This window comes from Sarcophilus harrisii, chromosome 4 (genome assembly GCF_902635505.1).
Source record: "Sarcophilus harrisii chromosome 4, mSarHar1.11, whole genome shotgun sequence".
Classification (NCBI taxonomy): domain Eukaryota; kingdom Metazoa; phylum Chordata; class Mammalia; order Dasyuromorphia; family Dasyuridae; genus Sarcophilus; species Sarcophilus harrisii.
This window is the reverse complement of record NC_045429.1, coordinates 20,531,434-20,543,080: the sequence shown is the minus strand read 5'-3', so window position 1 is coordinate 20,543,080 and position 11,647 is coordinate 20,531,434. Positions and strand designations below refer to the sequence as shown.

The 11,647-nt window shown below is 47.7% G+C and overlaps 2 long non-coding RNA genes and 1 pseudogene across 2 annotated transcripts; all 3 read left to right on the top strand.

The window, feature by feature from the left end:
- The first annotated feature begins 311 nt into the window (after positions 1-311).
- Positions 312-1,738, top strand: LOC105750293 (annotated as a pseudogene).
- A 601-nt stretch (positions 1,739-2,339) lies between these two features.
- Positions 2,340-9,036, top strand: LOC111720350. The gene is made up of 3 exons (XR_002770066.2): positions 2,340-2,459; positions 7,354-7,423; positions 8,931-9,036. It is a non-coding gene; the product is annotated as an uncharacterized LOC111720350 (long non-coding RNA).
- A 7-nt stretch (positions 9,037-9,043) lies between these two features.
- LOC116423743 lies at positions 9,044-10,749 on the top strand. Its single transcript, XR_004234263.1, has 3 exons — positions 9,044-9,205; positions 9,568-9,702; positions 10,328-10,749. It is a non-coding gene; the product is annotated as an uncharacterized LOC116423743 (long non-coding RNA).
- The last annotated feature ends 898 nt before the right edge of the window (positions 10,750-11,647 follow it).

The following is an 11,647-nucleotide window of genomic DNA, read 5'->3' as shown; positions in this document are numbered from 1 at the left end:
GGAAAATGAGCGGACAGCAGAAAAAGATTCTGACCATAGAAAGATGCTGAGGAAGATCAGACTACATGCTCAGAAGAAAATATCAAGGTTAAAGCTCCTATGTCCAGAGAAAATCCCCACCACTTGTGGAGGGTATAGGAGCCCTGATAGTTCCAGGGCAGAGAAGAATGCTCAGTTTTACTCAGAGGGGCCCTCGTCTCAGTTCTAAGGCAGAAAGCAGCACTTGGGACCTCAGGAAAGGAGAGAACCTGGTTGAGTCCCAGAGCTACAAAGAGGGACAGAACTTGTAGCCACAGTGAAAAGGGCCCTTTGGGGGTAAGTATAAGAACCCAAGCTCTTACATTTCCTTGAATCATAGCACCTTACATTACCCAAAACTCCCAGATCTCCAGAACTAGCTCCGAAAAGAGCAGCAAGAAAAGTCTGAGGTCTGGGACGATGCTCCCTCCACCCTGAGAGTGATGCAACAGGCTTTTACATCTGTAAATCCAGTCCACAAAAGGATCCCCACGATCACCATCTGATCAGCTATCAGGCCACATCACCACTGGTGGGCAGAGAGCGCCGGAAGCTGCCATTGCCCCGTGGTTGTGCCTCCAAGGCCTGTGGCTGGTGCTGTGACCTTGGGGTGCCTCAGCTTCCCTGCACCCCAGATCAGTCACCATCCTGGACACATCCCATGGTCTCTTGGGCCGGAAGAATGTCTCTGGAACCGTTTGTGGGCTCCATCGTTACCTGTCAGGTATTATTTTGGAGTTTGAAGGGGAATGTTGGGAAAAGTTCAGCTGAATTGCTACTTATGCTCTTCATTTTCTGGAATAGGAAATAAATTATATTGGAATAATATTAATGAAATATTTTTTGTTTTAAAGTTTATAGACTCCAGGTGAAGACTTCCTGCCCTTCAGCCCATATGGAAATCCCCCAGGTTCATATATCCAAAATTATCCACCTCCCCTCTGCCTGGTGATAAAGCTCGCTCCCACTTGTCCCCCTTCTCCCTCAAGCACCCTTGCATGGAATCCCTCTCAGACTGAACCCCATCGTGCTAGGGCTGTCACCACTACCAGCTCCCCTTCCCTCCTTCTGTTACCATGATCATCTCCCAGGACCATCAGCCAGGATGAGATGTTCCCTGACATTTGCAACGGGAGAATGCCAGACAGGCTCTGTCTGAAGGGGAAGGGGAAGCTAGTCAGTAGGACAGAGGGTATCCCTGATGTCTCTCATCAGTGGAAATGCCTCTGCCAAAGGTCTTTAGAGTAGAAGGACAGACGCCCCTGCAATCATGGGAGCTGACATAGCCACAAACCATCATCTGCAAGAAACGAGTTTCACAAAAGAGTCCTAGAAAAAGTACATCAACGACTCCATGAAATCAATCAAAGGCAGACTTGAAGAACGCAAGCCAGATAAAGTAAAACTCTGTCATGCTACAAGCTACAGAACAAATCAAACATATCCTTGATAATTTTAAAAAATATTAATTCTTCATAGGTGAAAACATGAAGATAGTGCAGTGATTCTCATGGACTTCCATGAGGATGGTACAATCCCATATATGATTTTCTTTAAGGATGGCTTAGAAATAAAAAACAAATTTTTAACAGAATCAGCTAAGTCCTTTTTAATTGTCTAACTGCTGTTTTTTTTTTTTTTTTTGCCATCTACACAGTATTTGGGATGTCATCTTGAGTCTTAGTCATTTATTTTTTTTAACCTGGATTTATTTGGAGTAGAGACATTGCTTAAAAAAAAAAAAAAATATATATATATATATATATATATACACACAGACATATATATACATATATACATACATATTTATATGTTTAGTATCACACATCTAAGTGTATTTTTTATATCATTTGGTTATCTAAAATAAAACACATTTAGCCACTCCCCCCCAAAAAAAAACCCTACCCATCTCTTGGAAAAGCGGTAACAAGATGAAAATGAGACATATTTTTAAATAAGACTAATTAATCTGTGGATTTCTTTTCCTTGATTGTACTTTAAAAGAGCAGGAGATAGAGTTGTGGAGGGAAAAAGAATCAGTAACTGTTGCAGAAAAGAAAAAAAGATCTCAAATAAGCATTCAAAAATACACAGACAAGAATGAAGGAAATTCAGAAGGGGACACAGGCAAGTGAAGTATTATTTCTACTGTGATGTATGTATGTATGTATGTAGTATGTATGTACCTATATTATACTGTGCATGCATATATATATGTTTGTATATATATATATATATATATATATATATATATACACACACACACACACACAAACATATACTTATATATATATTCCCCCCCCTTGCCCTGGTTTAGCTCCCTGCTGAGCAGTTTACCATTGTGTGGCCACTGTACATGCTAAAGCTTCTTGAAGTCACAGGCGAGAGATGGATCAGGTGGAAGCAGCCCTGGAAAGCGTCCAGCAGCCGTCACCCCAGAGGTACCAGTCTTCCCTGAACATCCCCTACACCCCAAATAGGCGTTGTGCTCTATGAACAAAGCAGAATTGAATTAGCCTAAAGGAAACACAAAATACACAAAATTAGCAAAGCTACCTCAAATGTTTGCATAGACTATTTCCTATTGTTCTGATCAGCCACAGTCGGACACGCTGTAAATCAATTCCAACATAGTGATTTGTTTGCTCCCTTTTGGAAACAAAGGACAATAATCAATATATATACATGCATACACATGTGTGTTATGAATTATTATGTATTATATACACGTGTGTAATGTGTATAATATATAATTGTACATATATTTAAGGCTATATCTCATAGAGAATGACAGTTTCATGTGCAATTATGTCTCTATGCTTTCTGGTATATAGAAATATTCCTGTTTGTTGATGTTTATCAAGTTGATTAGAAGAGAAAAATTTTTTAAGTAATTCATTTTCTGTAGCTTAGTGCTCGGTACATAGTAAGCGCCTAAGAAGTGCTTGTTGGCTAATCGACATTATTAAGAATAGTAGGTACTTTTGTAGTACTACAAGGTGTGAAAATTACTTCACCTTTTCCTTTTAGATCTACAGAGTACTTTTATGTATCTAAGCATCAATCCTCTGAGGCTAGTCCAGTACCATTTCATGGATGAGGAAAGCAAATATTTAGTCAACCATTCAAGTAGTATTTTTGGACCACCTCCTTTGTGTCAGTCACTGGGCTGGGTGCTGAGGATGCAGGGACATAAATGACTCCATGAAAAGGGTGCATCAGAAGAGTAACCAGAAGGATAGTCGTCGCTTCCAGGAGAATTGTGTAAATCGTGACAATTCACAATGACCATGTAGCAAGTTGTAGAATATCTTCTCTGTGGTGGTGGAGAGAATAGCCACCTAATGTCATCACACAGCAGGATCAGGAGGAGGAGAAAGGGGGGGAAGGAAGGAGACAAGAAAGGCAAGGAGAACAGTAAGGAGAAGAAAGAAGAGGAGGAAGACAAGGAAAAGCAGTAGGAAAAAAATGAAGAGTGAGACAAGAAAAAAGGAGATGAAGAAATAATAGTGAGAGGGTAAAACCAGAAGGAAGGGAAAGAAGGAAAAGTCCAAAAATGAAAAGGACAAGGAAAATGAGGAAGAATGGGGAGGAATAGGAGAAGGGAAGAAGAAAAGGAAAGCAAGTTAGAAGAGGAGAAAAAGAGGAAAAGGAATAAAGGAGAAAGAAAGAAAGAAAAGAAGAAAAAAAGAAAAGATTTTTCTGGATCCTCAATCTCTGTCTTGTGCATTTAGTCCTTCCTGTGGCACAGAAGATCTCACTTACTGATTACCAGTTCAAAAGCACAGTCGGTAGGCCAGGTACTTTTACAAGCTCTGGTTTCCCTGACCTTGTCTTAAGCCTCTCTGAAGGCCTGTTGTCCACCATCCTGAGAAATGGCAGCTCCAGCGGGCCGTTCTGTTTTCTTTGGCCTTTTGAAGGGCACCCTTGGAGTGCTGGGTAGACAAGTAACCCCAACTTAGGGGGACTGTGGCAGGATTCCAGCCTCCAGCCTTGATGCACGCCGGTCTCTTCTCAGACAGAAGTTTTCTCCTTGGGGGGAAAATGGAAGGGAATGGGAGGGAATGGGAAAGCACAAGGGAACCCAGCTTCAGGAGGAGCTCCCTCTGCAGCGGGGATGACAGTTCATGTGGAGATGGACGGAAAGGGCCCTTTGTCCTTTGGTCCCAGAGCAGCCGGATCTGGCAGCCTTAGGGAGCGGCGGCCCCTGATCAGGCCCGGGAGTCACATGGGACAGCCACCATCCGCCATCTTCCTCAGGGGCTGAGAGGAACTGGCGAAGGTCCCTTTGGGCTCAGAAACAAGGGCAGCAAAGACTCTCCAAGAGTGTTCAGGGGAGTCTCTGGGCCTCGGTTTATTTTTAGCAAGGAGAGCCAGGCTCAGACTGGGTCTCCGGACAACCCAGGCTGTACAAACCCGACAAGTAACGCTGAGTGACAGAATGGGCTGGTTCTTCTGCACAGAAGGAGCGTCGTCACCGGGAATTTCCCTTAAAAGGGGGCAGGGATATGACTCCCCAGGAACATGAAACCTGCTCCACCATCTGAAGGGCCATGAAAATGTGAGCAGAGTCCCATTAAAATGGAACCACGAGGCTTCAGGTTTGCACCGGATGGAGACCCCTCCCAGTGTCCTTCCCCAAATATGTTGGAAGATCAGGATAATGCAGTGAAAAGAGTGGAGTCAGAGGGCCTGGGTTCAACTTCGGCCTCTGCCCACCCCACCCAACTTGGACAATAGGAGGCCACCTGTCTGGCCCCAGGGCCTGCTTCTGCTCTCTCCTCTGGGAAAGGAGATGGATCAACTAGCCTCTCCCATGCTCAAGGATCTCCCTGCCTCCTGAGCCATCCACTGCATTTTGGGGTTGCTTGGAAATGCTCTTTTATGGCAACCTTAAATGTGTTTTCCTTACCCTTTGATCTCCTGGTCCCGGCTCTGCCCTCTAGGGCTTCCAGAACAAGACTAATCCCCCTTTGACTTACAGCCCTTCAAATAATTGAAATCTGCAGAAGCCCCCCACCCCCACCCCATGCCCCGACCAACCAACCAGGATCATTTGGAGTCTGTCCAAATACGCTGAGGCCCCTTGAGGCCGGGCCCCATTCCTGTGCCAGGTCAATGTCAGTCTGTAATTTAGATGGTCCCCCCGGGCCCTCGCTGGGTCTGGAAGCGTGTCTGTCCTGAGGACGGGACATCCGCCGGAGCCGGGCTTCCTCTCCCGATGGAGGAGACTGGAGGCTCCCCTCCTGGATGGCCTCAGTGGGATTGTCCCTGCAGGATGGATGGAGCCCGACGGGAGCCGGATGAGAAGCAGGGCCAGGATTGCTCTGGCCCAGCTTGCTGCTCTCCCTCTCTGGGTCCTCCTCCTCGCTCCCCCTCCTGTGCCCGTGTCAGGGCAGCTCAGGGTGGGCATCTCCTGGCCTACAGGGAGGGCATCTCCCAGCCCACAGGGCCGGCATCTCCCGGCCCACAGGGCAGGCATCTCCCGGGACACAGCTTTCCCTTGAGTTCACCCAGGGATCCAGCTGGACAGCTCTTCCTGAGCACCACGGTCTCACTTCCTGCTCAATGGCCAAGCTTGTCATCCCTGGAGACCTTTGCTCGGTCCTTGTCCTCATCCTTTCAGCCCAAGCCCTGCTCTCCCTCATGGCTTCTCCTAGCTTGTGATGAGCTTCGTCTCCTTGGGATTCTTGGCTCGCACCATCATGAAGACGCCTTGTGACTGGGGTGGGATGGCCAAGGATTGTTGGATAGAGCCCCTCTCACCTGGAGTGACGATGTGGGAAACGCTGGCTACAAGAAAAACCCCTCAGACAAACAAATCCTTCACTAACTCTCAGAATCCCAAAGGCTTGAGATTGAGCGATTTGTCTGGTCCCCAAGCCAGAGCTGGGAAAGCAAGACTTGAATCCTGGTCTTTCTGAGACTGAGTCCAGCTCCCTAGCCACTAGGGCACATTGCCTCTGGTGGAGAGCAACTTTAGCCCAGATGTCAGGGAATTATCACTGGATGTCAACCTGGTCTGAAAGTTGGCCAGCCAGTAAGCATTTATTAAGCACTGACTGTATGCAGGTATTGTGCCAAGGGCTGAGAAGTGCCCTTCTCAAATTCCTCCCTCTCCTTCACCTTGAAGGTTCCACCTGTTGTTGAGGCTTTATCAGAAAGTTTCCTGTATTTGCTCTCACTTCCTCCCTCCTCACAATCCCAGAACCTCAGCACCTTCACCTAGGCTATGGAAGTAGTTCCTTCCCTGCCCCAGGTCTCTTCCCCACTCCCATCTATCTATCCCCTCCCCTGCTGACCAAAGCTGTGACACCATCCCTCTGCCCACTGACGTCCAGCAGCTCCCTCTTACCTCCAAGATTAATAAAATCACCCCCCCCCCACCCTTCAGCCTCATCGCAACCCGGCTCCTCCTTTCTGATTCCCATTCTCCTCTCCACATGGACCTCCTTGCTGTAGCTCCAGCAAGACACTTGGGCTCCAGACTCCAGACATTTTCTTGGGCTGTGCTCCCTTGCTGAAATCCTCTTCCTCCCCATTTCCATCTCCTGACTCCCTTGGTTTCCATCAAGCCTCGACTTAAACCCCACCTCCTTCCTTCCCTTCCTTTCTTCCCTCCCTCCCTTTCTCCTTCCCTCCTAAGTTCCTTACACCCAAAGGGCTACAAAACTCTGCTCACCCTTTGATCCTACAATATCTTAGGGCTGTATCCCAAGAGATCATAAAAAAAAAAAGAGAAAAGGACCCCCATGTACAAAAACATTACAGCAGCTCTTTCTGGAAATTGAAGGGATGTCTATCATCCAGAAAATGGCCGGACAAGTTGTGGCGTACAACTGGGATGGGATATTATTGTGCTGTAAGACATGGTGAGCAGGCAGGTTTCAGAAAAGCCTGGAAAGGCTGACATGAACTGAGGAGCAGAACCAGGAGAAGACTGTACACGGCAACAGCATCAATGGGTAATGATCAAGTATTAATGATTTAGTGCCAACAATCTAAGACAATTCAAAAGTTTCATTGTGGAAAATGTCGTCCACACATAGAAAAAGTCCCATGGAGCCTAATTGCTTAATGAAGCAGACTCTTCATTGTTTCTGATTCTTCTTTCATAACATGATGAATGTGGAAATGTGTCCAATGTGACTGCGCATGTATAACCTGTATCAGATTGCTTGTTGTCTTGGGGAGGGGAGAGTAGAGAGAGAGAAAAAAATGGGGACTCAAAATCTTATAAAAGTGAATGTTGAAAATGGAAAATAATCCGAGTTTCCTGAGGTCAGAGTTGAAAACTAAAAGAAAAAAATCCTAGTTTTGTTCTTTGCATCACAGAGCTCAGAAGGTGACTGGCAAGATGCGTGTGGACCACCTGCCTGCCTGCTGCCCTGCTCCACCTTGGCCCGTGAGTATTTAAGGACTTAAATGAAGTAAAGTAGTTCCTCTCCCTGTCTGAATTTCCTTATTTTTCAAATGAGAGCATGTGAAGGTGTCATCTCTAAACCCTTCCAGCCCTAGAGTTCGATGACTTCATGAGCACTGGAGCGTGAAGCAAGAGCTAGAAACTGGGCAGGGTTTAAGTTCTGGGGAGGTTTCTCTCCCAGTAAAACCCCTGGATTGGTCCAAAAAATCACCCATGATTCCCTTACAAATCTGGCTTGTCTAAAAGCCAAGCACAGCCAACAATCTGGATTCGATTTCATGGAGTTCTCTCTAACATGAGAGACAGTGTGACCGGGTGGGTAGAGAGCTGGCCCCAGGCTCAGAGAGACACGGGGTCAGGTGCTGCTTCTGACACATTACCCGGACAGGTAACTCACTCCTTCCAAGCCCTCACCAGCTCTGAAAATGAATTGAAGATCTTTTCTGGAGGGAAGTCCCTCGCTGAGCGTTCACGACGCTGATAAAACCGCATGATGGATCCAAAAATTCTTCCAATACTCATGTCTTATTCTCCTTTCAAAGAAATCTCATTTTTCAAAGTGAAATATATTCTGCAGTAGCTTCTATTTGGAAAAATAAAATCTCTCCAATAGCTAACCTCCAAAATTTCAGCCATGAAACTTTCCCTTCTTTAAGGGCTGTTATCCAAATGGGAGCACCCATTTTCAGTTCGAGAATTCAAGTCTTATCAAGGCCATTTACTGGGAAGATGACATTAAGTATCTATATTCCACAAATAAGGTTCCTAATCTGGGCAATGGGAATGCCGACCCTCTCCTCGCCTGCTTCCGGGGTCTTTAGAGTATCAGGTGGAATTAGGCCTTTCATGTCCAGACTTTGGTACATAGACTTTTGCTAACCTGTTCATCTTAAATTGAGAGCTTGTCTAACACATGTCGACAAGAACTTGGGTTTTGGTATTTTGATGGATCACATCAGCAACTCATATTCAAGCAGTGTTGGAAATCAAAGTCAAGATCTGGTGGGCACCAGATGCACCATCCACAGGGACGGGACTGGTTTTCTGAAATGTGGGCATTAAAGGAAGTGTCAGAAGTTTTTAGAATGTCAGGGCCGGAAGGGGGCCTTGGGACAAGGAAAGTCAGAATTGGGAGGGTCTTAGAGCAGGGGACGGCGGAACTGGGAGGAGCCTCAGAAGCGTTTCACCTGGATTCTGATATTATCCTTTTTGCTGGGTTAAAGTTAGGGGTTAAAATGTCTGTAACTAACAGTGAAAGATGGAGCTTATTCCAGGGGGAAAGAGGCTGGCCATGAGCCCTGCCTCCAAATTTCCCCCAGTGATAAATGCGAAACTCTTCCCTCTCCTGTTAATGTGAAAATGATAGTGATGAAGTCTGGAGGGAAAACAGAGCCTTTTTTGATAAATTTCTGGAGGCTGTTGTATTCATGTGCCTCAGTTTCCTCAGCTGCAAAATGGGGATTGGGGTTCGCTTCTCTGTGTCTTTTAGGGGCACAAGGATGATGAGGAGAGAAGAAGGGCATCGTGACAAAGCGAACAGAAGACCAGGCTTTGAGTCAGGACCGTCCCTGGCACATGCTGACTGTGGGACCCTGGGCAAGTCAGAGTCACTGCATCTAGAAAGGCTCCAGACAGCTCTCTGGGGTCTTCGGGTGCACATAACATGCAAAGAAAAATAGAAAGATAATCCCTGTCCTCAAGCAGCTTACAGTCTAACAGGGAGAGAACCTGCAAATAACTATGTGTGAACAGGCTCTCGGAAAGGTGAATGGGAGGTAATCTCTGAGGGAAAGCCCAAGGTTGGGGAGGAAGTCCTCCTGCGGAAAGAGTGAGCAGCTCTGAGTCTTTCACAAAGCCAAGAGATCAGAGAGGCATAAACATTTATGTAGCATCTACTGTATGCCAGGCACTCAGGGGAGGGCTTTATAAGTAGTTGGGGAGAAGGGGACAAGCCCTGCAGAGGGAGAGCTTTCCGTCCCCAGCTCACACTTCTTTCTTGGGCAGCTGTCTGCCATTTACATTTCTCTCCTCATGTGTCCACACTCCAGTTGTTGAGAAATGAGATGAGGAGAAACGTAGCTTCCTCCTCCTTTAAGGCTTGACAGCCTCCTGTTACTTGTCTCCAGGAGGTGAGCCTTGGGCGAAGGAGAAGCACCCCCATCCCGGTTTCATTACTGATTCCACAACAAGGGATGGAAAGCAAGGAATGCTGGGGGTTTGGAGAGTGGAGACGTGGAAGGTGGAGGACCGGCAGAAGGCTGGTGAGCCAGGGAGAACCTCTGAGGCTTCATCCTGCTCGGGAGCTCCTTAGTTGTTGGCCATGGGGTCCCCTGTTCTCTCTGAGGCTCTTTTTCTGTATCTCTAAAATGGAGGTGAGACCACCTGCCCTCCTCACCATGCCGGGCAAGGGCGATGGTCCCGCCAGGTACCCGACCACACAGAGGAAATGCTCCCGCGGGGCTCGCTGTGGAATTAACAGAGGCCAGAATACCCAGCAGCCTCTTGGAGCCCCCCCCCCCCCCCGGGGGGGGGATGGCCTGGCTCTCCGTGTGCCCCAGGGGTATAAAGGTGGCCCTGCATCCCCGTAGGCAGGGAGTCTTACAGAATGGCCCCAAACCTGGCGGTTCAAGTGCCATTTTCCATCAGCCCAGAATTCATCTGGTGTCTCCTTTCAGAAGCTATAAAATCCCCAAAATAGTCTAGCCTGGAAACCATCCCACGGTTTCTTGGCAAAAGCCATACACAGGTTTCAAGGGCTGCATTTAACCTCCAATCTGCTCCATTCCTTGAATTTCCATTTCTAATGTACCATAAGGTTTACAAAGCCCCTTTTCCATAGCAACCACACAAGGTAGCTAGTGTAAGAATTATCGTTCCATTTTACAGATGAGGAAACCGAGGTCACCTTGTAATGAACCCTTTCAACCGTGACATTAAATGAAGCTTCAGAGCCCTCAGACCTAAAGGGGGAAGAGAACTTCATTTGGACAGAAGAGACCCAGAGTTGTGGATTTTTCTAAGCACTGATGATTCCAGGAAAAGCCCTCAAGGACCTTCCATCTAATGGGGAGACAAAATGTATGTAATTAGGTACATTCATCCTTCAGCCATGGAGCCCTCGGAGGGGGAAAGGCCAGCTTGGGGGCAAGCAGGAGATGGACCCAGTGTTGGGCTTTGTCCAAGGTCACCCAGTAATCATCCCCACATGAGGATGAGTCCTGAGGTTATTTTGTGGCTGTAGTTTGCCACCTCTATGTTTGCTTTTCTCTTTGCTTATTTATTTATTTGTTTGTTTATTTGTACATTCTGTGTATTTAAAAGCACCTATGTGTGAGAGTTGTTGCGAAGGCCTGGCACATAGTAGGTGCCATATAAAGGTTAGTTACTGTCATCATTATATCATATTATCTGTGAGATGGAGATAATGAAACTACTTTTATGCGTGAGAGTTGTTGCGAGGGCCTGGCACATAGTAGGTGCCATACAAATGTTGGCTGCTGTTATCACTGTTGCTGACGCTGCTGTCTTGCTCGGCTCTCAATGTGTAGCCCAGAGAGGGGACAGGACTGAGTCAGAGTCACATGGAAGACAGAGTCCAACCTGGACCTCTTTGGCTCCAAACTCAGCATCCATCTTCTGGCCGCCGCTCTCCCAGCGTAGCCCATCTCAGAGGGGCAGTCACTGCCCAGGCCCAGGATGCCGGCCTCACTTCCTTTGCTTCTGTCCCTTGCCCAGGCCCGAGGGACCCACCCCCACAGCTGCACCCGGTGCTCCTTTGGGGGGAGGAGTGGTGAGTGCTCCCCTCACTCTCTCAGCAGACCTCTCCACCCATGCTTCCCTCTCTTTGTGCTCCCGCTCCTGAATGATGACAAATAAACTTCCAGCCCATCAAGGAAACGACGTCAGTGTCCCGGCCATTTCCTGTGGCAGGCCTGCGGGCCGGGATGGATGCTGGGGCGCTCTCCATCCCCTTCTCCTCGGCCAGTCAGCAGACTTCCCCAGACGGGGAGAGACGAGATAGAGACGAGGTCACAGCGCGGCTGAATGGGCCCGTGGCCCTCGGGGCCTTTCTCTGTGACTGCAGCTTGCGACTCTGTGGCCCCTGGGATGGGGATGAGCTCGGGAGGCCTCGGAGGGCCGGAAGTCGGGCTTGGGGCGCCCAACAACATGGCGGCAGGGAACGGGCCAGTCTGGGACCTGGGGATG